Source organism: Chiloscyllium punctatum, chromosome 5 (assembly GCF_047496795.1).
Source record: "Chiloscyllium punctatum isolate Juve2018m chromosome 5, sChiPun1.3, whole genome shotgun sequence".
NCBI classification, from domain to species: domain Eukaryota; kingdom Metazoa; phylum Chordata; class Chondrichthyes; order Orectolobiformes; family Hemiscylliidae; genus Chiloscyllium; species Chiloscyllium punctatum.
The window spans coordinates 47,698,654-47,726,159 of record NC_092743.1 but is presented as its reverse complement, the minus strand read 5'-3'; the positions used below and the strand labels follow the sequence as shown (position 1 = coordinate 47,726,159).

General features: G+C 42.6%; 1 protein-coding gene across 3 annotated transcripts in view; it reads right to left on the bottom strand.

The window, feature by feature from the left end:
• triqk (triple QxxK/R motif containing) overlaps window positions 1–26,603 on the bottom strand; it is a 92,764-nt gene extending 66,161 nt beyond the window's left edge. Inside the window, exon 1 of one of the 3 annotated variants that reach the window (XM_072570249.1) lies at window positions 26,433–26,603. The gene's annotated coding sequence lies outside the window, so the exon portion shown is untranslated. Of the gene's footprint in view, window positions 1–4,134; window positions 4,306–26,277 lie in introns of those variants that run through there. The other 2 variants (XM_072570248.1, XM_072570250.1) reach the window with 2 other exon arrangements.
• Window positions 26,604–27,506: the final 903 nt, after the last annotated feature.

Sequence of the window (27,506 nt, the reverse complement as noted above, 5' to 3'; positions counted from 1 at the left end):
CGCCGCTCCCTCACCACCAGATGCCTGGAGGAAGAACGCCTCATCTTCCGCCTCGGAACACTTCAACCCCAGGGCATCAATGTGGACTTCAACAGCTTCCTCATTTCCCCTTCTCCCACCTCATCCTAGTTTCAAACTTCCAGCTCAGCACTGTCTCCTTGACTTGTCCGGACTTGTCCGACCTGCCGATCTCCTTTTCCACGTATCCACTCCACCCTCTCCTCCTTGACCTATCACCTTCATCTCCTCCCTCACTCACCCCTTGTACTCTATGCTACTTTCTCCCCACCCCCACCCTCCTCTAGCTTATCTCTCCATGCTTCAGGCTCACTGCCTTTATTCCTGATGAAGGGCTTTTGCCCGAAACGTCGATTTCGCTGCTCATTGGATGCTGCCTGAACTGCTGTGCTCTTCCAGCACCACTAATCCAGTATGATTTCACCAAGGCTCTGCACAATGGCAGTGAGACATCACTGCTCCTGTATTTGACTCCTCTCGCTATGAAAACCACCACAGCATTTGCTTTCTTCACTGCCTGCTGCACTTGCATACTTTCAGCATTTGGTGTAAAGACACCTAGGTCTTGTTGAACCTCACCTATCGCAGTCAGGTAACAATCTGCCTTTCTGTCTGTGCTACCAAAGTGGATAACTTCACATTGATCCACATTACACCTCATCTGCCATGCATATGCCCACTCATTCAATTTGTCTAAATCACAATGAAATACTTCTGCATCTCCCTCACATTTCACCCTCCCACCCAGTTTTGTATCATCTGCAGACATGGAGATAACATGTTTAGTTCAGTCTTCTAAATCATTAATATATATTATGAATAGCTGGAGTCCAAGTACTGACACCTGCAGTACCTCATTAATCACTGGCTGCCACTTGGAAAAAGCCAGATTACTCCTACTGTTTGTTTCCCGTCTGCCAACCAGTTCCCTATCCATTTCGGTACAATACCCTCAATCCCACATGCTTTAATTTTACATGCTAATTACCTATGTGGGACCTTATCGAAAGTCCTCTGAAAGTCCAAATAAAACAAATCTGCTAACACCCCTTCATCAATTCTATTACATCCTGAAAACAATTCCTGTTGGTTTCTCAACCATGATTTCCCTTTTGTAAATCTATCATGACTCTGTCCAATCCTATTTTCTATTAAATCTTTTACAATAGACTTGAGCATTTTACCCGCAATCAATGTAAAGCTATCCAATTCCTTTCCATAATCCCTTTCTCATCTCTACCGCCTTTCTTTAAATAATGGGGTTGCATTCATTACCCTCCCATGTATCAAAGTTGATAGAATCTTGAAAGATGGCAACTGCATTCACTATTTCCAGGACCACTTCCTTAAGTAATTTGGGATGTAGATTATCAGATCTTTTGGACCTTTCAGCCATTAATCCCATCAATTCAACTCACAGCTCTTCCCTACTATTCTAATTTCCTTCAGTTCCTCTTCTCACTAGATCCCGTATTCCCCAATATTTTCCTTTGTGAAGACAGAAGCAAAATGTGTATTTCCCTGTCATCTCCTTGTACTCTGCTGTAACTTCCTGTTTCTGACTGTCAGAGACCTGCACTTGACTTTACTAATCTTCCTTCCCTCTCTATTTTCTATTTTCCCCCTCTTAACCAATCCCTTTGTTCTCCTTTTCTATAATCTAATGTACTCCCAATCCTCAGGCCTGCTGCTTGTTTTAGTCAATTTGAATGCCTCTTCTTTGGATCTAATATTATTGTTAATTTCCCTTGTGAGCCACTGTTGAGCCATCTTTCCAGTTTAGTTTTCATGAGAAAGTTGACTGCTCCCAGAAAAATCCAGCAATTAGTAAATTCAATACTTCCTAAAAGGTGATACTAATTACATTGTATAAACATTCTAGCCAAGCTAATCCAAAGGGCTATAGACAAGACGTCTACCTCAGCCAATTCTGATAAAGAATACCATCAAAGCACATTATGACTTTACTTGGTATGAATTTATTCACTATAAAAACACAATGGGTTCTGATGAGGCAACATCAAAACCACCTTGTTTTTGTTCGGCGTGATGTTCTTTTTCACTTCGAGCTGATGAACTAGGGCATTGCAGTTCTTTCCCACCCACCTCCTGACCCCAACACAACGAGCTTGGCCTGGTCCCCAGGCAGCAGCAGGTGCGCAGCAGTCTGGATCTCCCGGGAGCTGACGGTGCTGCGCTTGTTGTCATGGGCCAGATAGGAAGGTTACCAGCAATACGCTCGAAAATATTATTGACAAACAAGTCCATGATGCTCATCACTCTGTAGATGTAGATAGAATAACTTTCTTTCCTGGACTTTCTCCACCTCCGACCACTCTTTGACAGCGCCCTCTTCACCATCTTGTTAATGCCCTTCTTGGTAACTTGTCCTCTCTTTTCCTCAACCATGGTGACAGTCACAGAGTCAGACACAGAGCTTAGTGTCTCAACACCAAACCCCAGTCAAGACTAAATAGCTGGTTTGTTTGAACCAACTTTCATGATAAAGGTTTGACTTTTGCTTGTCAGTCTACTTGAAACACCGAAAGGGTAAGCTACTCCAAGCTTAGTTATAAGTTTATTTCTGATCTCAATATTACTTGAAAGACCGATTCCTGAACACAAACCTGTACTTCATTGCAAAGTAAATCAAATTCCAGCTTACAATCACTGAACCTTCTTCAGAAGTGCAACAAGACCTGGACAAATTCAGCTTGGGCTGAAAAGTGGCAAGGTACATTCATCTCACAAAACGTCAGGCAATGACCATTTCCAATAAGAAACAAGATAGCTACCACCTCTTGACAATCAATGAGATTACCATCACTGGATCCCCCGCTAGCAACATCCGGGGTTAACCACTGGCCAGAAACTGAACTGGACTCTCCATATGAATACAGTTTCTAAAAGAGTAGATGAAAGGTTAGGAATGCTGCAACAAGTAACTCACTACCTGACTCCCCAAAGCCTGTCCACTACCAACAGGGCATAGGTCAGGAATCTGATGGGCTATACCCACTTGCCTAGACGAGTGCAGCTCCAACAAAACAAGAAACTAGACACCATCCAAGCCAAAACAGCCTACTTGATTGGTACCACATCCCCAAACATTCATTTCCTTTCCCACTGATGCTCAGTAGTTACAGCGTATTCTACTTACAAACTGCACTGCAGAAATTCACCCAAGTTGCTTTGTCAGCACTTTCTAAACACACAAAGATTTCCAATTTGAAGAACAAGAGCAGCAGTTACATGGGAACACCACCATCCACAGGTTCCCCTCCAGGCCACTCATCATTCTGACTTGGAAGTGTATCTCTGCTCCTGCACTGTCAATCGGTCCAAATGCTGGAATTCCCTCCCCAGTGACATTGGGGGTCTACAGCACATGGACTGCAGCAATTCAAGAAGGCAGCTCATTACCACATTCTCAATGGCAACTAAGGACTGGCACGAAATTCTGGCCCAGCCAGTGATATCCACATCCGAGTGAGTTAAATATAAGAAAAAAAAACTGCCTTGAACTCCAACAAAAAGGCACTTTTGTGTACAGCCAAGTGAAAGAACCTCAAGTGTATGCTGACTTACTGGACTCTAATTTAAGTAAACTAATTGAGATTTCTTTGTTTTAAGTAATTTGCTATTTCTCTCGTTCCCTTTCTCTCTCTCTCTGTCTTTGGGTGCGTGTGAGTGTGAATGTACAGTGTGAACCATTCTCCGGATTTTGAATGCAGCCTCAAAGCCTCACGTGTTTCAACCCGAAAGAATATGCTGCGGATCACTTTAAAACTGGACTTCAGAAAGAGCATTTGGAGAAATACAGGACCGCTTATTTTCAAAAGGTAAAAGAAACCAAGAAAAGAACATTAAGAACCATCTCTACGATGAACAGGAGAGGGGTGGTAAAAATAATTCACTCGCCTCTCGTTTTTGCACAGTGATTGCATTATACCTAACAGCCCAGCTGAGAAGTGAATTTACATTCCTGCACACTTTAAACAACTTACATCCAAAGCTGCAAACTGCTTTGTAAATTATCTGCTTTGCAAAGCTTTAGTACATGCATACATCATTAATCATCAATATCAAAACACAAGAACTTCTGTTCTCAGGTACCGGTGTGTTAGCTGTGGCTCAGTTGGCAGTACTCTCACGTCTTGAGGCAGAAGATTCTTGATTCAAGTTCCATGTCCAGGGTTTGAGCACAAGATTCAAAGCAGACACTGCAGTACTGAGCTAGCGTTGCATGGTTACAGTGCCCTTTTTGGATTAATATTAAACTAAAGCACGTTCTGCCTCCGAGAAAGATGTAAAAGATACCATAGAGCTATTTCAAAAAAAGAGTACAGGAGTTTTGCAAGTACTCTGGCCCAATCAACAGATTATCTGGTCATTATCACTTTGCGGTTCACGGGAGTCTCCCAATACTAACTAACTGCTGCCTTTCCAAAAACAGTGATTGCACTTCACAAATATTGCACTGGCTGCAAAGTGCTTTGAGACAGCTAGTGGGTCGGAGAAATGCTATCCGAATGCAGGTCTTTCCATTAACAAATCAACATGGGGGGGCATGGTGGCTTAGTGGTTAGCACTGCTGCTTCACAGCACCAGGGTCCCAGGTTTGATTCCAGCCTCGGGCGACTGTCTGTGTGGAGTTTGCACGTTCTCCCCGTGTCTACATGGATTTTCTCCAGGTGCTCTGGTTTCCTCCCACAGTCCAAACCCACAGTCCAAATAATGTGCAGGCCAGGTGAATTGGCCATGCTAAATTGCCCATAGTGTTAGGTGCATTAGTCAGAGGGAAATGGGTCTGGATGGGTTACTCTTCAGAGGGTCGGTGTGGACTAGTTGGGCCGAAGGGCCTGTTTCCATACTGTATAGAATCTAATCAAACAAAAACATGGCCAATCAGGAAATCCAGGCTGACTCTGTCTGATCCTATCACTGGGGTTCAGTTCAATGACTTTCAAGAAGGTTTTCGAGGGCCAATTCCGTAGGAAGGAAGTTGGGCGAGTCAGCTCTGGAGTTCGGGGCACTGGGGACAGCCTGTTCGGAGGGAGAGCGAACAGTAATTGTGAAAACTGAGACGGAGTCAACATATTAGTGGGGGAGGGTGCAAAACAACATTGCGTTGGAGGCCATGGGTTATTGTGTGAGTGCAAGTCCACCGTTTATCACCGCCACCCTGGCATTGACGTGAGATAGTGCAGCAGAACAGTCGGTGTGGCGTAGCTAGAGGGCAAGGCCCTGAGGGGTATTGCTGTGAGATGAAGTTTGTAAATGAAAGAGTTCTGTGGGAATGTGTGGAAACTCAGTATTGATCGACTCGACAGGGAATGCAAGGAAGAAACAATCACGGAGGTTCAAGGGAGTCCTTTGGTTACCAAGCTGAGTCTGTTGTCTGCTTCTGCTAAACATGACTTGCATTGCCATACATTTGCACATGAATCATAAGTGCAGCCTGGAAATGAAAAGTGGCTGCAACCACTACCAGAATTAGTGCAGTTAGCTTGTCTTTCTTTCTGAGCACACAAGATCTGTATGTGCAATGTGAGGCCCTTATCAGGGTGCTTTGTAGGAGAGAATGAAATCACAGTAGGGATAGTCTGTATGGCCTTATGCATTGGAGGATCTTGTTTCATAAATCTGATTGAGTTTTTGAGCAAGTGGTGAAGATGATTGATGATGGTAGGGCAGTGGATGTTGTCCCTATGGACTTTACTCAAGCATTTGACAAGATCCCGCATGATAGGCTGGTCTAGAAGATGAAGTCACATCGGATCCACGGTAAATTGGTGAGTTGAATACAAAATTGGCTTGGTCATAGAAGTCAGAAGGTAGTTGTTGAGGGGAATTTTTCGGACTGGAATCTGTGACCAATGGTGTTCTGCAAAGATCCAGTGCTGTGACCTAAATGACTTTAGATGAAAATGTGGGTGGCCTGATTAGTAAGTTTGCAGATAACATGAAAATGGGTAGAATTGTAGATAGTGAGGAAGATTATCAAAGCGTAAAGCAGAATATAAATCAGTTGGAGAAATGGGAGATGGAGTTTAATCCTGACAAGTGTGGAGTAATGCATTTGGGAGGTCAAAAAAGAGGTAAGTATACAGTAAAACATGGATAGAGAACTGGCTGGGCAACAGGAGACAGAGAGCAGTAGTGGAAGGGAGTTTCTCAAAATGGAGACCTGTGACCAGTGGTGTTCCACAGGGATCCATGCAGGGACCACTGTTGTTTGTGATATACACAAATGATTTGGAGAAAGAAATAGATGGTCTGGTTAGCAAGTTTGCAGATGGCCCTAAGGTAGATGGAGTAGCAGATAGTGAAGGGGACTGTCAGAGAATATAGCGGAATATGGATAGATTGGAGAGATGAGCAGAGAAATGGCAGATGGGAGTTCAATCAGGGCAAATGCAAAGTAATGCATTTTGGAAGATCCAATTCAAGATAGAACTATACAGTAAATGGAAAAGTCCCGGGGAAACTTGATGTACAGAGAGATCTGGATGTTCAGGTCTATTTGCCCTGAAGGTGGCAACGCAGATCAATACAGGTGGTCAAGAAGGCATACTGCATGCTTTCCTTCATCAGAGTAGTGAGTACAAGAGTTTGCAGGTCATGTTACAGTTGAATAGCAGTTTGGTTCGGCTACATTTGAAATACTGCGTACAGTTTTAGTTGCCACATTACCAGGAGGATGTGGATGCTTTGGACAGAGAGGAGAGGAGGTTCACCAGGATGTTGCCTGGTATGGAGCGGGCTAGCTATGAAGAGAGTTGAGTAGATTAGGGTTATTTTCATTAGAAAGATGGAGGTTGAGGAGGGACCTGTTTGAGGTCTACAAAATTATGAGAGGTATAAACAGGGTGGATAGCAAGAAGCTTTTTCCCAGAGTGCGAAATTCAGTTACCAAGTTCAAAGTGAGAGGGGAGAAGTTTAGGGAGATATGCATGGAAAGTTCTTTATGCAGAGGGTGGGGGTGCCTAGAACGTGTCCACAGCAGAGGGGGTAGAGGCGGGTACAATACTGTCATTTAAGATGCATCTGGACAGATACATGAATGGGCAGGGAGCAAAGGGATACAGACCCTTAGAAAATACACAACAGTTTTAGATCGAGGATTTGGATTGACGCAGGCTTGGAGGGCCGAAGGGCCTGTTCCTGTGCTTTAATTTTCTTTGTTCTTTGTAACTAGCAGAACCCTGAGGAGCATGGATATACAGTGGGATCTTGGGGTGCAAGTCCAAAGCTCCCTGAAAGTAGTGACACAAGTGGGTAAGGTGGTGAAGAGGGCATACGACATGCTTGCCTTCATTGGTCGAGGCACTGAGTATAAAAGTTAGCCATTCAACAAGATCATGGTTTATCTGTTTCTGATTTGAATTCCACACTTAATCTACCCCCAATAACCTGGATTCCCCTGTCTAATAACCATACAACCACCTGTGGCTTCAAAATATTTAAGGCCCCTGCCTCCTCTTTCTGAGGCACTGTGTGTTCCAAAATTGCACAGCCCTCAGAAACAATTGCACTTCATCTCAATCCTAAAATGGAGACTCCAAATTTTCAAAGAGTGCACCCGTTTGACTGAAAACAGGAAACATCTTTTTCACATCCATCTTGTCAAAACTACTCAGGATCTTGGACATTTCAATCATGTCACTCTTTAATCTTGTTGGCCAGTGGAAATAATCACAGCCTGTCCTCTCAGATAACCCACGCACTCCATCTCCCAATCTTGTAAACCTCCTCTGAACCGCCTCTATCGCATTGTCATCCTTCCTTAAATAAATAGACCAAGTCTGCATGAAGTAATTGAAATGTGGAGTCACTGGTGCCATGTACAACTGCAACATGACATCCTGACTTCTATGTTCAATTTCTTTCGAAATAAGGGATAGCATTCCATTGGCCTTTTGATCACATGCCTTACCTACAGAACTTCTCTATTGTGAATGCAGATGCAAAGTACTAATTAAATTGTTAGCTACATCTCCTGGGTCAACAGATTGTCATTTTGGTCCCTAATGACCCCTACTATTTCCCTAGTTATTCTCTTATCCCTAACATATTTAGAAATTTATTCTCTAATGTTCCCAACCAGTGTCTTTCGACGTTCCATCTTTGATTTCTGAATTTCTTTTTTATGTAACACCCTGTACCTTCTATACCCTGGGGCACCTGCTGTTGAGCCAAGTGTATTTTTTCCCTATCTAATCCTATTCATCCTTTATGTTCAGGGTTCTCTGGACCTATTCGTTACACCTTTCATCTTGACAAGAAAGTTGGCCCACACTCTCATTGTTATCTTTTTGAACGACTCCTGCTGCTCTGATGCGGATTTTCTTGCAAGTTGCTGCTTCCAGTTCATTTTGGTCAGATTCTGTGTGATCAAAATCGGCCTTTTCCTAATTCAGAACCTTTATTTCCTATTTATCTTTGTCGCTATCCAGAATGATCCTATATCTTACTGAATTATGATCACTATCTCCAAAATGCTCCTCCACTAACACATCTACCACTTGCCTGGCTTCGTTTTCTAAAAGTCAGTCCAGCATCACACCCTCTGTAGTAGGCTTAAAATCTCTTCTGGACATATTTTAAGAATTCCACCCTGTCTAAGTGTTTCAGATTTTGTCTATTCAAGAAAATATTGAGGAACCTGCGCAGTTATTGCCTTTGCTGTTTGAAAGAATGTATCGCTGGATATCAAAGCGCATCTTGGAAAATTAACAAACTGTAAAATTCACACCTGATCATGGAGGAACCTGTTTGGGAGAGGTCACAGCACAGAAACATATAAGTGAATAGTTTTAAATGTGGCCTTTACAGTAAGTCTGCAGTAGTGAGTAGAGTGGGTTCTTTCTTGATTATATGTTTTATTGAGATATGTCTCTTGATTAAACTTAAAAATATAAGCCATAAGTATTACGTTGGTCTGGAGCAGTGTTTTATCGGGGAATAAGACAGTGTTATTTTCTGGGTCTGTAGATTGAAAGAAGCAATAATGGCCTTTAGTAGAGTAATATGCTCCTCTTGTCAGATGTGGGAGTTTAGGGAGAGCTTACGTGTTACTCAGGATTATATCTGCAATAAATGCCGTTGGTTGAGAATCTTATCAGATTGAATGGATCAGTTGGAGAGACAGTTAGAGGCAATGAGGAATTTACAAGAGCAACGGGGTGTAATAGAAGGCAGTTATAGGAGGGAAGAAAGGTTGCTGATACAGTCACATAGATGGGTTAACTCCAGGAAAGATAAGAGAGGTAGGCACCTAGGGCAGGGGTCTTCTGTCAAACAAGTATGCTATTTTGAAAAATGTAGGGGGTGATGTATTCTCAGGGGAAAATAGCACGACAGCCAAGTTTCTAGTATTGAGACTGGCTCTAATATACTGAGAGGTACGTCGGGTCCCAAGCAATCGATTGTATTAGGGGACTTTCTAGTCTGAGGCACAGACAGACGTTTCTGTGGCCAGCAACGAAAAATCAGAATGGTGTGTTGCCTCCCTGGTGCCAGGATTAAGGATGTCTCAGAGAGGGTGCAGAGTGTTCTCAAGAGGGAGAGAGGCCAGCAAGAGGTCATTGTACACACTGGAATCAATAACAAAGGAAGGGAAAAGGATGGGATTCTGAAGGGAGATTACAGAGAGTTAGGCAGGAATTTAAAAAGGAGGTCCTCAAGAGTAGTAATATCTGGATTACTCCCGGTGCTAAGAGCTAGTGAGGGTAGGAATTGGAGGTCAGAGCAGATGAATGCATGGCTGAGGAGTTGATATATGGGAGAAGGATTCACATTTTTGGATCATTGGAATCTCTTCTTGTATAGGTAGAAGTCACCTGTCCAAGAAGGATGGATTGCACTTGAATTGGAAGGGGACTAATATACTGGCAGGGAGATTTGCGAGAGCTGCTCGGAGGATTTAAATTAGTAAGGTGGGAGGGTGGGGACCTAGGAAGATAGTGAGGAAAGAGATCAATCTGAGACTGGGTACAGTTGAGAACAGCAGCAAGCCAGTCAGGGCAGGCTGGGATGAAGCAGAAAACAAGGTAGGACTGATAAATTAAACTGCATTTATTTCAATGCAAGGGGCCTAAAAGGGAAGACAGATGAACTCAGGGCATGGTTAGGAACATGGGACTGGGATATCATAGCAATTACAGAAACATGGCTCAGGGATGGGCAGAACTGGCAGCTTAATCTTACAGGATACAAATGCTACAGGAAGAACAGAAAGGGAGGCAAGAGAGGAGGGGGGAGTGCCGTTTTTGATAAGGGATAATATTACAGCTGTACTAAGGGAGGATATTCCGGAAATACATCCAGGGAAGTTATTTGGGTTGAACTGCGAAATAAGAAAGGGATGATCACCTTATTGGGATTGTATTTTATACACCTCCTAACAGTCAGCAGGAAATTGAGAAACAAATTTGCAAGGAAATCTCAGTTATCTGTAAGAATAATAGGGTGATTTGGAGATGCCAGTGTTGGACCACTTCTGATGAAGGAGCAGCACTCTGAAAGCTAGTGCTTCCAAATAAACCTGTTGGACAATAATAGGGTAGTTATGGTCGGAGATTTTAACTTTCCAAACACAGACCGGGACTGCCATAGTGTTAAGGGTTTAGATGGAGAGGAATTTATTAAGTGTGTACAAGACAATTTTCTGATTCAATATGTGGATGGACCTACGAGAGAAGTGACAAATCGTGACCTACTCTTGGGAAATGAGGCAGGGCAGGTGATGGGGGTGTCAGTGGGAGAGCACTTTGGGGCCAGAGACCATAATTCTGTTAATTTTAAAATAGTGATGGAAAAGGATAGACCAGATCTAAAAGTTGAAGTTTGAAATTGGAGGAAGGCCAATTTTGATAGAACATAGATCAATACAGCGCAGAACAGGCCCTTCGGCCCTCGATGTTGCGCCAATCTGTGAACTATTCTCAGCTCATCCCCCTGCACTATCCCACCATCATCCATGTGCTTATAGAAGGATTGTTTACATCTCCCTAATGTGGCTGAGTTAATTACACTGACAGGTAGAACATTCCACGCCCTTACCACTCTGAGTAAAGAACCTGCCTCTATCATCTGTCTTAAATCTGTCATCCCTCGATTTGTAGCTACGCCCCCTTGTACAAGCTAACGTCATCATCCTCGGAAAAAGACTGTCACTGTTTCCCCTACCTAATCCTCTGATTATCTTATGTGTCTCTATCAAATCCCTATTTAGCCTTCTTCTTTCCAATGAGAACAGACCCAAGTCTCTCAACCTTTCCTTTGAAGACTTTCCCTCCAGACCAGGCAACATCCTGGTAAATCTCCTCTGCACCTTTTCCAATGCTTCCACGTCCTTCCCGAAATAGGGCGACCAGAACTGTACACAATATTTCAAGTGTGGCCGCACTAGCGTTTTGTACAGTTGCAGCATGATATTGCGGCTCCAGAACTCAATCCCTCTACCAATGAAACCTAACACACTGTATGCCTTCTTAACAGCACTATCAACCTGGGTGGCAACTTTCAGGGATCGATGTACATGGACTCCAAGATCCCTCTGCACATCCACACTACCAAGAATCTTTCCATTGACCCAGTACTCTGCCTTCCTGTTATTCTTCCCAAAGTGCATCACCTCACATTTAGCTGCATTGAACTCCATTTGCCACCTCTCAGCCCAATGCATGCAGTTTATCCAAGACCCCTGCAACCTGTAACATTCTTCCAAACTGTCCACTACTCCACCGACTTTAGAATCATCTGCAAATTTCCTAATCCATCCACCTATGCCTGCGGTTAAGTCATTTATAAAAATAGTAAACAGAACCTTGTGGCACAACACTAATAACCGGACTCCAGGCTGAATATTTTCCATTAACCACCACTCGCTGCCTTCTTTCAGAAAACCAATTTCTAATCCAAACTGCTAAATCACTCTCAATCCCAAGCCATGGTAGGCTGTTTTCTCCAACAGCTTACCATGTGGAACCTTATCAAAGGCTTTACTAAAGTCCATGTATACCACGTCAACTGCCCTACACTCACCTACATGCATGGTCACCTTCTGAAGAAACTCAATGAGGTTTGTGAGACACGACCTGCCCTTGACGAAACCATGTTGACTATCTGAAATCAAATTGTTGCTTGCTAGTTGATTATAAATCTTATCTCTTATAATCCTTTCCAAAACCTTTCCTACAACAGAGGTAAGGCTCACTGGTCTATAATTACCTGGGTTATCTCTGCTGTCCTTCTTGAACAAGGGCACAATATTTGCAATCCTCTAGTCCTCTGGTACTAAACCTGTAGACAATGACGACTCAAATATCAAAGCCAAAGGCTCTACTATCTCCTCCCTAGCTTCCCAGAGAATCCTCAGATAAATCCCATCCGGCCCAGGGAACTTGTCTACTTTCACTCCTTCTAGAATTGATAACACCTGTTCGTAACTAACCTTGATCCTTTCTAGTCTAATATCTCGTACCTCATTCTTCTCCTCTACAATATTCTCCCTTTCCTGAATGAAAACCGACGAGAAATGTTCTTTTAGCACTTCTCCGATCTGCACAGGGTCCAAACACAACTTCCCACTTTTGTCTTTGACTGGCCCTATTCCTACCCTAGTCATCCTTTTATTCCTCACATACCTATAGAAAACTTTAGGGTTCTCCTTTATTCTATCTGCTAAAGACTGCTCGTGTCCTCTCTTTGCTCTTCATAATTCTCTATTTAAATCCTTCTTCGCTGATCTGTAATTTCTCCATCGCCTCATCTGAACCACCTTGCCTCATCAAGACATAAGCCTCCTTCTTCTGCTTAACAAGGGATGCAATTTCTGTAGTAAGCCACAGTTCTCTCACCTTCTAACTTCCTCCCTGCCTGACAGGGACATATGCCTATCAAGGACACGCAATACCTTAAACAAGCTCCACATTTCCATTGTCTGCATCCCCTGCTTTTTGTTACCCCATTCTACGCATCCTAAGTCTTGCCTAATCGCATTATAATTGCCCTTGCCCCATTGATAACTCGTGACCTGTGGCATGTACCTATCCCTTTCCATCGCTAAACTAAATGTAACTGAATTATGGTCACTCTCTCCAAAATGCTCACCTACCACTAAATCAAACACCTGGCCTGGTTCATTACCAAGCACCAGATCCAGTGTGGCCTCCCCTCTTGTCAGCCCTTTCACATACTGTGTCAGGAAACCCTCCCATACATATTGGACAAAAACTGACCCATCAGACGTACTGGAGTTATAGAATTTCCAGTCAATGTTGGGGAAGTTAAAGTCCCCCATAATGACCACCCTGTTCCTTTCACTCCGACCCAAAACCATTTTGTCAATCCTCTCTTCCACCTCCCTGGAACTCTGCGGAGGCCTATAAAAAACTCCAAGTAGTGTGACCTCTCCTCTCCCGTTTCTAACCTTAGCTCACACTACCTCAGTAGACGAGTCCTCGTCAAAAGTTCTTTCAGCCAAAGTTATACTGTCCTTGAATAACAAGGCCACATCTCCCCCTCTTTTACTGCCTTGCCTGTTCTTAATGAAAGATCTAAATCCTGAAACCTGCAATATTCATTCCTCACCCTATTCTATCCATGTCTCTGAAACGGCCACAAACATCGAAGTCCCTGCTACCGATCCATGCTGCAAGCTCACCTACCTTACTTCAGATACTTCTGGCGTTGAAGTAGACACACTTCAAACCAGCTTGCTGTCTGCCAACTCATTCCTGTGACCTTGAATTCCTGCTCCGTCCTCCCTTCTCTCATCCTCCTGTGCACTGCAACTACACCTCAGGTTCCCATCCCTCTGCTGAGCTAATTTAAACCCACCCGAATAGCATCAGCAAATTTTCTACCCAAAACATTACTACCCCTCTGGTTCAAGTGAAGACCATCTGTTTGTACAGGTCCCACCTTCCCCAGAATAAGGCAAGAACTTTCAAAAGCTGACATTCAGATATTCACAGGTAAAAGGATGGCTGGAAAATGGGAAGGCTTCAAAAATGAGATAACGAGAGCCCAGAGACAGTATATTCCTGTAAAAGGAAAGGCTGGTAGGTGTTGGGAATGCTGGATGATTAAAGAAATTGAGGTTTCAGTTGAGAAAAAGAAGGAAGCAAGTATAGACAAGATAGATCCAGCGAATCCTTAGGAGAGTTTAAAGGCAGTAGGAATATACTTAAGAGGGACATCAGGAGGGCAAAAAGGGTACATGAGATAGCTTTGGCAGATAGAGTTAAGGAGAAAGCAAAGGGATTTTACAAATACATTAAGGACAAAAGAGTAACTAGGGAGAGAATACGGCTCCTCAAAGATCAGCAAGGTGGCCTTTGTGTGCAGCCGCAGGAGATGGGGGAGATACTAAACGAATATTTTGCATCACTATTTACTGCGGAAAAGGACACGGAAGATATAGAATGTAGGGAAATAGATGGTGACATCTTGAAAAATATCCATGTTACAGTGGAGGAAGTGCTGGACGTCTTGAAATGCATAAAGTTGGATAAATCGCCAGGACCTGATCACGTGTACCCTCGAACTCTGTGGGAAATGATTGCTGGGCCTCTTACTGAGGTATGTGTATCATCGATGTTACAGGGGAGGTGCTGGAAGACTGGAGATTGGCTAACATGGTGCTACTATTTAAGAAAGATAGTAAGGACAAGCCAGGGAACTATAGACCAGTGAGCCTGATGTTGGTGGTCTGCAAATTGTTGGAGGGAATCCTGAGGGACAGGATGTACAGGAAAGGCAAGGACTGATTAGAGATATGTCAACATGGCTTTGTATTTGGGAAATCATGTCTCACAAACTTGACTGAGCTTTTTGAAGAAGTAACAAAGAGGATTGATGAGGGCAGAGTGGTAGACGTGATCTATATGGACTTTAATAAAGCGTTTGACAAGGTTGCCCATGGGAGACTGGTTAGCAAGGTTAGATCTCATGGAATACAGGGAGAACTAGCCATTTGGACACAGAACTGGCTCAAAGGTAGAAGACAGAGGGTGGTAGTGGAGGGTTGTTTTTTCAGACTGGAGGCCTGTGACCAGTGGAGTGCCACAAGGCTTGGTGCTTGGTCGACTCTTTTTCATTGTTTATATAAATGATTTGGATTTGAGCATAAGAGATACAGTTAGTAAGCTTGCAGATGACACCAAAATTGGAGGTCTAGTGGACAGCGAAGAAGGTTACCTCAGATTACAATGGGATCTTGATCAGATGGGTCAATGGGCTTAGCAGGACTTATATACTTAGTGGTAAAGTCCTAGGGAGTGTTGCTGAACAGAGACCTTGTAGTGCCGGTTCATCGTTCCTCAAAAGTGGAGTTGCACAGATAGGATAATGAAGAAGGCATTTGGTATGCTTTCCTTCATTAGTCAGAGCATTGAGTTGGGAGCTGAAAATGTGTTGCTGGAAAAGTGCAGCAGGTCAGGCAGCATCCAAGGAGCAGGAGAATCGACGTTTCGGGCATGAGCCCTTCTTCAGTTGAGAGATCATGTTGCAGTTGTACAGGACATTGGTTACGCCACTTTTGGAATATTGTGTGCAATTCTGGTCTCCTTCCTATCGGAAAGATGTTGTGAAACTTGAAAGGGTTCTGAAAAGATTTGCACAGATGTTGCCAGGGTTGGAGGATTTGAGCTATGGGGAGAGGCTGAATAGTCTAGGGCTGTTTTCGCTGAAACATCAGAGGATGAGGGGTGACTTTATAGGCGTTTATTAAATCATAAGGGGCATGGATAGGATAAATAGACAAAGTCTTTCCCGTGGGGTGGGGGAGTACAGAACTAGAGGGCATAGGTTTAGGTTGAGAGGGGAAAGATATAAAAGAGAGCTAAGGGGCAACTTTTTCATGCAGAGGGTGGTACTTGTACAGAATGAGCTGCCAGATGAAGTGGTGGAGGCTGGTACAATTTCAGCATTTAAAAGGCATGTGGATAGGTATATGAATAGGAAGGGTTTGGAGGGATATGGGCTGGGTGCTGGCAGGTGTGACTAGATTGGGTTGGGATATCTGATCAGCATGGACGGGTTGGACCGAAGGGTCTGATTCCGTGCTGTACATCTCTATGACTCTCTGACTCTAAGTTGAACCCCCCTACTATTATTACTCTATAATGTTTACACCTTTTTTAAATCTTCCTACATGTCTTTTTTTTTATCCCATACTGACTGTGTGGAATCTGTGTTATACACCCAGCAAAAAGTTTTTAAGTTTTAAGTTTAAGCATAGCATTCACATAACATTGTTACAGGCAGTTTGAAAGCATGTCTTGCTACAGTTGGAACCTTAAACAGGTAACATTCAGTGTAATACAGCAAAATCTGTTTTCAAAGAATGTCTTACGTTCTGTCAAGACTTTACAAATACATACAACTTAGTAGTTACATACCTAATAACTTTAGTTCTAGGCCAGCATAAATTGTCTTTTGTACCTGCAACTTTTCAACCTGCCCATACATTGTGAAAAGACACTGAACTCCCACATTCTTCCATACATCTTCCAATAAGAAGGCTTTGCGTAAAAACTCTACGGGTTAGTCTCCTTAATTTTACCACAGGCCTCACCTATTCTCTTTGGTTTCCAATCTGATGCTTTACTGCATTCAACGCTCTCCTCTAGTACTTTCTCTCAAATCAGACAGACTCCTTCTGTTGCAAAACCAAACTTTTCTGCACTTAGGACTTGAAATGTTTTTATGCACAATCCCACACTCTCATAGTCATTCTCCGGCCTTCAGGTCGAGTTGCCTCTGTAACAGTGCATTCGTTTTTTTCATGATTTATGTAAATGGCTCATTTTTTGTTCCTCCATGTTCCCATGTCCCATAATTTAAAACATGTTTACCAGAACAAAGACAGCTCAAGGGTAGGATACATACGCACACAGCAAAAACGATCAAACCAGCTAAAAGGCAGAAATTGGAGGCTGTGAGATCAGGCACATTTCTTTCCTCCACAACTGGCTGCTTGGGAACTTGAAGCAGAAAAATATTAAGATGAGCTAATGACTTCTGACAGTCAGCTTTAATTGTGTTCATATTTACCGACTAAATGTGACTGAGAGAGAGGGAACAAATCTTTCATTTACATCAATTGACAGTCTTCTTCAACTCTTCATTGCTAATTCCACATTTATAATAGATAAAGAAAGCATACACCTGGCCTTGTAATAAATCCAGCCCATGGGTTCCCAAGATTCTTTCAGCAACTTCTGAAAATGTATTTAACTGCCATTTATTCCACAATAACAGAAATTTGTTACATGCAGAACAGGAATCTGACCGACATATTTAAAAAGATATGCTTCACAATATACTTAGCTTGATCTATAGTCTTTTGTGTCTTTTAATTCTTTCACTTAAGGTTTTATTTGCTGACCTGTGCCTTTCACACAACTTGGCTTAGACTAGAAATTTCTGTCCAGAAATAACATTGAGATCGAGTTGTGCATTTGCCACTGCATTGTTCATTCAGCTCAAATGAGGCCTGTTCTCAAGAAAAGAGAATGGCTGTGTGTGAATTTTAAAAACCAGTGAACACAAGAACAAGAGTATGTCCCTTGAGAGTGTTCTGCCATTCATTGAGATCAGAGCTGATCTGTAGCCTAATTCCATATACAGTACCAGCCTTTGGCCCATAACTCTTCATACCGTTGATGAATAAAAATGTGTCTGTCTCAGATTTAAAGTTAACAGCTGATCGAGCATCAACTGCTAAAAGCTTCACCACCCTTTGTGAGTAGAAGTGTTTCCTAACATCTCTCCTGAATGGTCTGGCCCTAATTCTCACACTATGTCCCGAATTATATAATCTTCAATCGACGGAAATAGTTTATCGTTACCTATCATGTCTTCTCCTGATAATATCACCCTTTAACTTTCTAAATTCTAGAGAAAACCAGCCTAATTTGTACAATCTGTCCTCATAACTCAACCCCTGAATTCCAGGTATCATTCTTGTAAATGAGGGTGGCATGGTGGCTCAGTAGTTAGCACTGCTACCTCACAGTATCAGGGACCCGAGTTCAATTCCTGTCTCGGGTAATTGTATGTGTGGAGTTTGCACATTCTCCCCATGTCTGTGTGGGTTTCCTCCAGGTACTCTGGTTTCCTCTCACAATCCAATGATGTGCAGGTTAGGTGAATTGGCCATGCTAAATTGCCCAGACTGTTAGGTGCTTTAGCCAGGGGTAAATATAGGGTAGGGGGATGGGTTACTCTTCGGAATGTCAGCATGGACTTGTTGAGCCAAAAGGCCTGATTCCAAACTGTAGGTAATCTAAACCTATCTTGATTTTATTTATGGTCACATGTATTTTCTTACAAAACACATTATTTAAATAGGGAAAGACTTTGGTAGGCTACAGAATAGAGGGATTTAGGAGTTTGCACACATACATCACTAAAAGCCAGCATCCAAGTTCAACAGATAATAGGGAAGGCTATGGAATGTTTTCCTAAATTTCAAAAGAAGCACAGTATGAAAGTAGGGAGGCTTTTGCTAAAATTATATAGGGCACTAGTGAGACATAGCTGGAACACTGTGAATAGATTTGGGCCCCTTCACTAAGGAAACACCTACTTGCATTGGAGGCAGATCATAGAAGGTTCACAAAACTGGTAACAGGTCCGGTACCTTCTTAAGTGGAGAGATTGAATAGATTGGGCCACTCACTGGAATTCGGAAGAATGAGAAGCTCCTTCATTGAAATAAAGATTCTTAGGAGACTTGACAGGGTAGATGCAGAAAGGTTGGTGCCTCTTGTGAGAAGAGTCTTGGACCATAGAACATAATGTCAGGATAAGGGACAGACATTTAAGACAGAGTGGAATTTCTTCTCTCAGTGGAAGTGAGTCTGTAGAATTATTTACCATAGAGGGTTATTGAAGCTGGATAGTTAAATATAAGCAAGGCTGGGATAGACAGACTTTTAAACTGTAAGCTAATCAAGAAAGTGGAGTTGAGGATTACAAAATCAACCATGATCTCACTGAATGCCTTCTGAAAATCTAAATCTATTAAATCCATTGCTTCCTGTTAATCTTTCATGCTTGTCACCTCAAAGAATCTAGTACATTTATCAGGCAGAAAACCCTTCATGAAGCCCTCCTGACTCTGCTTGACCATGACATTTATTCTTAAATATTTTGCCAATACATATTTTATAATAGATTCTAACATTTCCCTATTAACGGACATTAACATTAAGCTAATTGATCTATAGTTACTTGGTTTTGTCTCTTTCCCTTATTAAATAAAGTGTTACATTGACAGTTTTCCAATCTGACAACGCTTTCCAGAATCTAAGAATTCCGGGAAGATTACTATCAATGAATCCACTATCTCTGGAGCAACTGGATGAACCCCATCAGGTGCAAGGGACTTACTGGCCTTTAATCCCATTAGTTTTCTGAGCTTTTTTTTAACTGATAGGTATTGTATTTATTTCTTCTCCTGCTTTTGCTCCTTGATTTTTTAAGTGATTTTGAAATGCTATTAATGTCTTCCAGTGTGAAGGCTGATGCAAAGATTTTATTGAATTCCTCTGCCATTTCCTGGTTCCCCATTATTATTTCCCCAGCCACTTTCTCCAAGTGGCCTATGTTCACTTTGACGTTTCTCTTCTTTTTTATGAATTTAAAATCATTCTTACCATCTATCTTGATGTTCGTTGCAAGTTTACCCTCAACCTTTATTTTTTCCTTCTTTATTATGTTGGTCATTTTCTGTTGTTTCTTTTTAAACTTTAGCAATCCTCCACCTTACCACTAATCTTTGACACATTGTATGTTTCTTCCCTTTAAATCTGATGTTACCCTTAACTTTTCTGGTTAGCTATGGTTGGCTTATTTCCTTCCTAGAATCATTTTTCCTCAATTAAATATATATTTGATGTGAGTCATTAACTATTTTCTTAAACATCTACCAATGTTCCTTAATATCTTTGCTGCTAAAATCCTTTCCCAGTCCACTCCAGCCAGCTCTGCTCTCATTCTTTGTAATTCACCTTTTTAAGTTTAGCATAGTTGTCTCCATCAAAAGTTACTCCATCTCAAAACAAATGCTGTCATATTATAATCACTGTTTGCTAGTGGATATTTTAGTCTGACATCATTTATTAAACCACTACACATCACCAGATTCAAAATAACGTGATCCATGGTAGGATTCACAACATATTGTTCTTAGAAACTATCCTGAGTACACTCCACAAATTCTTCCTCATGCCCTCTGTAGTAATTGTAACAAGGTCAGCCAATTGCACCACAGAGAATATGACTGGGGCTATTAATGTGGTCCAGTCAGGGAGCCCTGGTTGACATGAAAAGGTTGCACGTCAGGAATACTTGACACACTGATGCCTGATTCTGTATGAGATAGATGACAGTCAAAGAATGTTCATGTGTAAGTAAACAGTGAATTGATGACTGGATACCAGCCTCTAAATGGCTATTTCAGTGGTGATGAGAGTACAGCATGATCCTGAAGAAACTTGCTCACAACAATTGCGTTTGAGTTGGGGTAAGTATTATCTTACATTATGCCATGTTTGAGACGCTTGACTCATTTGACCCTGCTGCCCACTACTTGGAAAGACTGTGTTATTTTTCTGAACCAATGACATTATGGCAGATGAAAAATATCAAGTAAATTTCCTGACAGCCTGTGAAGTTGCAGCTTTTTCTGTCATTAGGAGTGTAACTTTCCCTGAGGTACCAAAATACTAAAACTTTCAAGAATTGACAGATATAGTTAAGAAATATTATGAACCGAAGCCTCCTCTAACTCTGAGATTCTATCATTTTACTCAGCAATTCAAGAACCAGCGGAAACAATTCTGGGGTTTTTGACAAGGTTAAGATAATTAGCAGAAGTTCGTGAATTTGCTTTAACCCTTACTGAAATGTTCAGAGACCATCTGGTATGTGAGATTAATGATGTAACTATGCAAAAATACCTGCTAGCTGAAGCTCATCTGAATTTCAAATGGACAACTGGCTTTCAAACAACTGGCTTTATCACTGGAAAATGCAGCAAGTGGAGCATACAAGGAACAAGATATGCAAATGGAATTGGACACCCTTGCCAGTCCAACTCAGCTTGGGAAACACCACTTAAATGCAGACAACTGTATAGCCTCACTCAGGACATCTCTTGATCATAGGGATTTGAGATTGGCCCACAGCAAAACCCCAAAACAAAACCAAGCCTCAGCCAAACAGTTGTAATTTTATTCATGATCTGACAGCAAGCTATTATAGCTGTTGCCAGTATGCGGACTCAAGACAGCAAAACAGTCTCACTTGACCTAAACTTAATAAGAGGACTCACTGGCAGTATTCAGGAGAGTGCACACCCTAGAAAGTCCACCTACATCTGACTTGCAACAGTTAAAGTGTCATACAGTCATAAAGATATACAACACAGAAAGAGACCTTTAAGTCCAAATCATTCATGCCAATCAGATATCGTAAATTAATCTAGTCCCATTTGCCAGCACTTGGCCCATATCCCTCTAAACTCCTCATACCTTTCCAGATGCCTGTTAAATGCAGTAATTGTACCAGCCTCCATCACATCCTCTGGCAGTTCATTCAATACATACACCACCCTCTGTGTGAAAACGTTGCCTCTCAGGTCCCTTTTAAATCTTTCCCCTCTCGCCTTAAACCTATGCCCTCCAGTTCTGGACTCCCCCACCCCAGGAAAAATACCTTGTCTATTTATCCAATCCATGCACCTCAAGATATTATAAACCTTTATAAGGTCACACTCAGCCTCCAATGCTCCAGGGAAAACAGCCGCTGCCTTCAGCCGCTCCCCATAGCTCAAAACTTCCAACTCTGGCATCATCCTTGTAAATCTTTTCTGAACCCTTTCAAGTTTCACAGTGAGACCAGAATTGCACACAATATTCCAAAGGTGGGCTTACCAATGTTCTGTACAGGCACAGCATAACCTCCCAATTCCTATACTCAATGCTCTGATCAATTCAGGTAAGTATTCCAAACACCTTCTTCACTATCATATCTACCTATGACTCCACTTTCAAGGACCTATAAACCTGCATTCCAAGGTCTCCTTGTTCAGCAATACTCCCAAGTACCTTTCCATTAAGTGTAAAAGTCCTGATATTATTTGCATTTGTAAAATGCAGGACTTTACATTTATTTAAACTCCTCGACCCATTGGCCCATCTGATCAAGATTCCGTAACCTTCTTTGCTATCTGCTACACCTACAATTTTGGTGTCATCTGCAAACTTACTAACTGTATCTCTTATGTTCACATTCAAATCATTTATATAAATGACAAAAAGCAGTGGACCCAGCACGCTCCTTGTGGCACACCACTGCTGGTCAGAGGCCTATAGTCTGAAAGCAACCCCACCCCACCACCACTCTGTCTTCTACCTTAAATTGCTTAGTAACATCCAAATCAGAACCAATCAAAACACCTTCTGGTTAAATGGTCATCCATTTCCAATACTGGCATGGCTATATCAACGATCACAGAACCAGCTTTTAATAAAATGCACCCTGGACTTCAGCCCTCAACTTTGTGCAAGACCTCAGCTAGGCTGAAAATCTACACGGGGGAACCTTTACAGATAAAATGTCCAACTTCTCAAGAAAAGCAGATGGTTCAGTTACCAGTAATTGTAGCAAAAGACTCAAGGTTGTTGGGGCAAAATTGGTGGGGAAAGATTCACCTAGATTGGGGTCAACATTTTTTTATTAGAAAGTGGCTGCATGAGTGAAGGCTTATTTAAATACCCAAACGTTTTCCAGGAAGGTCAAGGGACTATCAGATGAGCCAAGGCCACCTTTCATGTTGATGAGGAAGCAATTCCTCGATTCTGCAAGGCCCATTCGTGACATTTGCCTTATAGAAGCCTGGAAAGTCAAGGAATCATCAAACCAGTCCAATTTGTGGAATAGGCACAAACAGTGTACCGATGTTGATGCCCGATCGGTGAGTTCGCTTTTGTGGAGGTTTTACATAAACAGTGAACCCCTTTTCTCAGCTATATAATTACCCAATCCCTCGGATAGTGGACTTATACACAACACTGACAGGGGGCCTGTCTTTCACACAGCTAGACATGTGCCACACATAGCTGCAATAGCATTTAGATCAGGATTACTAGATGTCTGCTACAATTAATACCCATAAAGGCTTGTAGCAACATATGAGACTGCCATTTGGCATATCATCAGCCTGTTCAATTTTTCAGTAGAGGATGGAGAACATTTTGTAAGGTCTACCTCAGACCACCATTTACCTGGATGACTTCCTGATAACAGGGAAAACTAACAAGAAACACTTAGAGTACTTGTATATAGTCCTAAGATGTTTTTTCTAAGATAGGTGTATGCCTAAGAAGGAAAAAATATGTTCCAGTACCCCAAATGGCCTTCTTGGGCTACAGGGTGAACCAGAACAGGTTATGCCCACTGGAAGATAAAGGAAAGACAATTAAAGGTGCCCAATTGTCATGTCTGTCCAGGAGTTCAGGTCATTTCTTGGGCTGGTAAAATATTATAGAAAGTTCATACATAAATTGAGATCCATCCTGGCAACTTTGCATCAATCCCTAAAAGAGTGTTAGCCTTGGAAACGGTCTCACAGACAAGCCCTAGCTTTCAAAGAAGTAACAAAGCAGTGATCATACTCTAAGGTGTTGGCACACTCTGATCCTAAGAAAGATCTGGTAGTGATATGCAATGCCTCCCTGTACGGCATCAGGGTGGTATTAGCTCATAGATGGCCCAATGGAGATGAACATCCAATAGCTTATACATCCAGCACTTTGGCTAATGCACAGCATAAATATAGCCAGATAGGAAAAGAAAGATTGACAGTCATGTTTGGCGTCAAGAAGTTTCACCAACACCTTTACGGATCACAAATCACAAACATCTCTTGGTCTGCTTAAGAGGTTAAGGCAGTACTACCCAATAGCCTGAGGCCCCATTCAGTGGTAGGCTCTAATACTAAGTCTTTATAAGTTAGAACTTCGAGGCTGAATAGTGAATGCACATGCATTGAGCTGCCTCCTATTAGCAGATACACCATCACTGGTACCCCCAATAAAAGAGTCTATGATGATATTAACTTTTCGGTACACACTCCCAGTCACAGCTGACAATGGTGTGGTCAGACTTTGGTCACAGAAAGGTCCAATCCTTTTCAAACTGAAACAATTAGTATTAATGGGGGAAACCAAAGGCCATCACAACTACAACTGAAACCTTTTTAGACCAGGAGGGACTGGCTCACAGTAGAGGATAGCATATTGGTGGGGAACAAGAGTGATTGTCCCAAGCAAAGGTTGCCAGCAGATACTGGATAAACTCCACCAGAATCATTTAGAGTCTCCAAAATGAAGATATTGGTGAGAAGTTATGTCTGGTGGCAAGGTTTGGATGTAGACATAGCCGCATTGGAGGGGCAGTGCCCAGAGTGCCAATAAGTACAAAGATTACCACCACTAGCACCTCCACAACTGTTGGAATGGCTGGGTAAACCTTGGACTCAGTTACATGTCATCTATGTAGGTCCTTTCAAGGGTTCCATGTTTTAATCATTGTACATGCTCACTCAAAGTGGTTGGACGTGCATAGAGTCCATTTGTCAATACTAGGACAACAATAGAAAAACTGTGCACATCTTTTGCAGCACACAGAGTCCCGCAAGTGTTGGTCACAGATAACAGGCCATCGTGTACTAGCAGGGAAGCTGGTTATTTCTGGAGTTGAGTGGGATTCAACATATAAGGACAGCTCCCATACCACCATCTAATTGCCTGGCAGAAAGAGTGGTCCAAACATTAAAGGCTAGATTGAAGAAATGTCTACAGCCTCGTGAGATACCAAGCTAGTACAGTTCTTGTTTGATTATAAGACCACCCCACATGCAAATGCAGGGATAGCATCGGCAACGTGCCTAATGGGTTGAAGACTCCATACCAAGATCTTTCCGAACCGAGGGTGGGTTGAGTGTGAAACGGTGTCAGGAACTCCAATGTCAGACCCGAGACTCTACCAAGTGAGAGAGTTTGACAAGGGGATGAAGTTTGGTGTAAGAATCACAAAGATGGTCCCAAATGGGTAGGAGGCATGGTCAATGTGAGGTCAGGGCCAGCAACGTTTAAAGTTCTGGTAAGTACAACAGTCCTGAATAAGCATCAGAGATTTTGAAGTTAAAAATCACACAACACCAGGTTATAGTCCAACAGGTTTAATTGGAAGCACACTAGCTTTCCGAGCGGCACTCCTTCACCTGATGAAGGAGCGACACTCCGAAAGCTAGTGTGCTTCCAATTAAACCTGTTGGACTATAACCTGGTGTTGTGTGATTTTTAACTTTGTACACTCCATTCCAACATCGGCATCTCCAAATCAAGAGATTTTAAAAGCTGTGAATTTTCAGGTGCTGTGAGCACAAAATGTGCCATGCCCCTGGGAACCTTTGGAAATGCTGCCAGAGCCCATGGATTCACCTCTCCATCAAACCTTGTTGAATCAAAGATGAATACAAAGACAGAAGAAGCCACCTCAACACCTTTGCCGCCAGAAGAAGAGTGAAAGTTTACTGAGGCACTACTGATGCAAGAGGTATGCCCGTGTCGGATGCCAAATCAAAGGAACCTGACCTGGTGCTAAAAGGGCCCAGGACCACCTCTGATTAGGAGTGGGATGGGACATAGTGTTAGCAGAATAACCTGATCCCTAGTTGGATCTATAACATACTGTTATTGTAAAGTGTCCCAAATGCACTCTATGAATTCTTCCTATTCCTTCTGTAGTGATCGCAATGAGGTCACCTCACAGAATATGAATTCCTTGATTGGGAGTGTGAATCTAGTCAAAGGGTGTCTTGGTAATATGATACCAGCCTCTGGAAAGTTATTTCATCTTCCTCTTCCAATCTGACTGTCCCAATCAACATGATGATTTCTCCCTTTATTACATGCCTTCATTATCTCTGAACTACCCTCTGTTCCACTGTATAGTAATTTGGGGGTGGGGGCGTGGTCTACTTTTATAAGTGTCTCCTTACCCTTGGTCTGGTCAATTGCAGCAAAGAAACAGTGCCAAGACGATTGATAATAACCTGATCAGGCTTTCAAACATATCTTGGACCAAACGTAGCAACCCAGAGTTTACACTTCAAATAATGCCTTGTGCAAAATGCTTTGAAAAGTTTGATGCATACAGCATGATACTTACATGCAAGTCCTTTCTCCCCTTTTTTAGGTTGGCAAGAGTGCAGCAGTTCGAATTAGAAATGTATAATGAAACTGATCCTAAATTATTTGCTCAAGCTTGTTTGCACATTTTACCACTGTACCCTCTCGCCATCCTAAAACACAATAATCCATTACCTCTCACTGCAAATGTGATAAAAATTCGGTGAGCTCCCCTCATGAACCGATCCCACGAAAAAAAATTGTCAACGTTGCTTCCGACTCAGACCAGTCCCAAATTGACGTCTGCGCCAACCAATCAAAGGCTAGAAAGTGGCCATAAACCAGCAATGGAAGGTGTTCCGTGTTCTTCCTGAGGCCAATCCCTTTCCTCTCGGGTATTGTGCATGAAGCCCACTCGGAAGAGTTAGTGTGCGGGCAGTTATGGTGCTGGTAGTGGGTGTGGAGGAACTAGGGGTCAGTGCCTGTGCTGATAGTCCCGGGTGGCTGGGCCGAGCGGCTGTAGAACCTGGCCCGGATCGACTCGCGCTCCCATTTCCGCTCGATCAGCGGCAGGGGCTCAGTGTTTACAAGCCGTCAGCTCCATTCTCCGCACAGCAATCAGCCACGGAGCTCGCTGCTCCACCACAGCTCCCCTTTTTGTTCAATGCACGTACTGTAACTTTCAAAGGCAGCTTCTCGGCCACTGTTTGCGTTCCCGAAGCAAGCAGAAATTGCTGAGAAACTCGGCAGGCCTGGCGGATCTGAAGCGAGAGAAAACAAGAGTGTTGTTTTCAGGGCAGAAGTGGGAATGCAGTTGCTGGAGATCAGAGTCAAGATTAGAGTGGTGCTGGAAGAGCATGAAGGGCTTTGCCCGAAAAGTCGATTCTCCTGCACCCCGGATGCTGCATGACCTACTGTGCTTTTCCAGCACCACTAATCTTGAGAGTATTGCTTCTTCAGTCCAGTCACCCTTCTACAGTTGCTGCTGAGTTTCTCCAACAATTTGTGTTTTTGTTTGTTTCAGATGTTCAGTATGCACAGTTCTTTGTTTTATTTTATTGTAATCTCGAATCCTACCCTGAACCTATTGGTTATCTTTTTTCTTTTGTTCATTCGTGGGACATGTGGTGAATTGGTAGTGCCATTATTTCCTTTTGGCCATTGCAGGTATTTGCTGTGGATAACAAGGAGCCTTCTTGAATGACTGCAGTTGATCCAATGTCCACCCCACTGTTGTGGTAGTTTCATAATTGGTCTCCCCACTGTGAA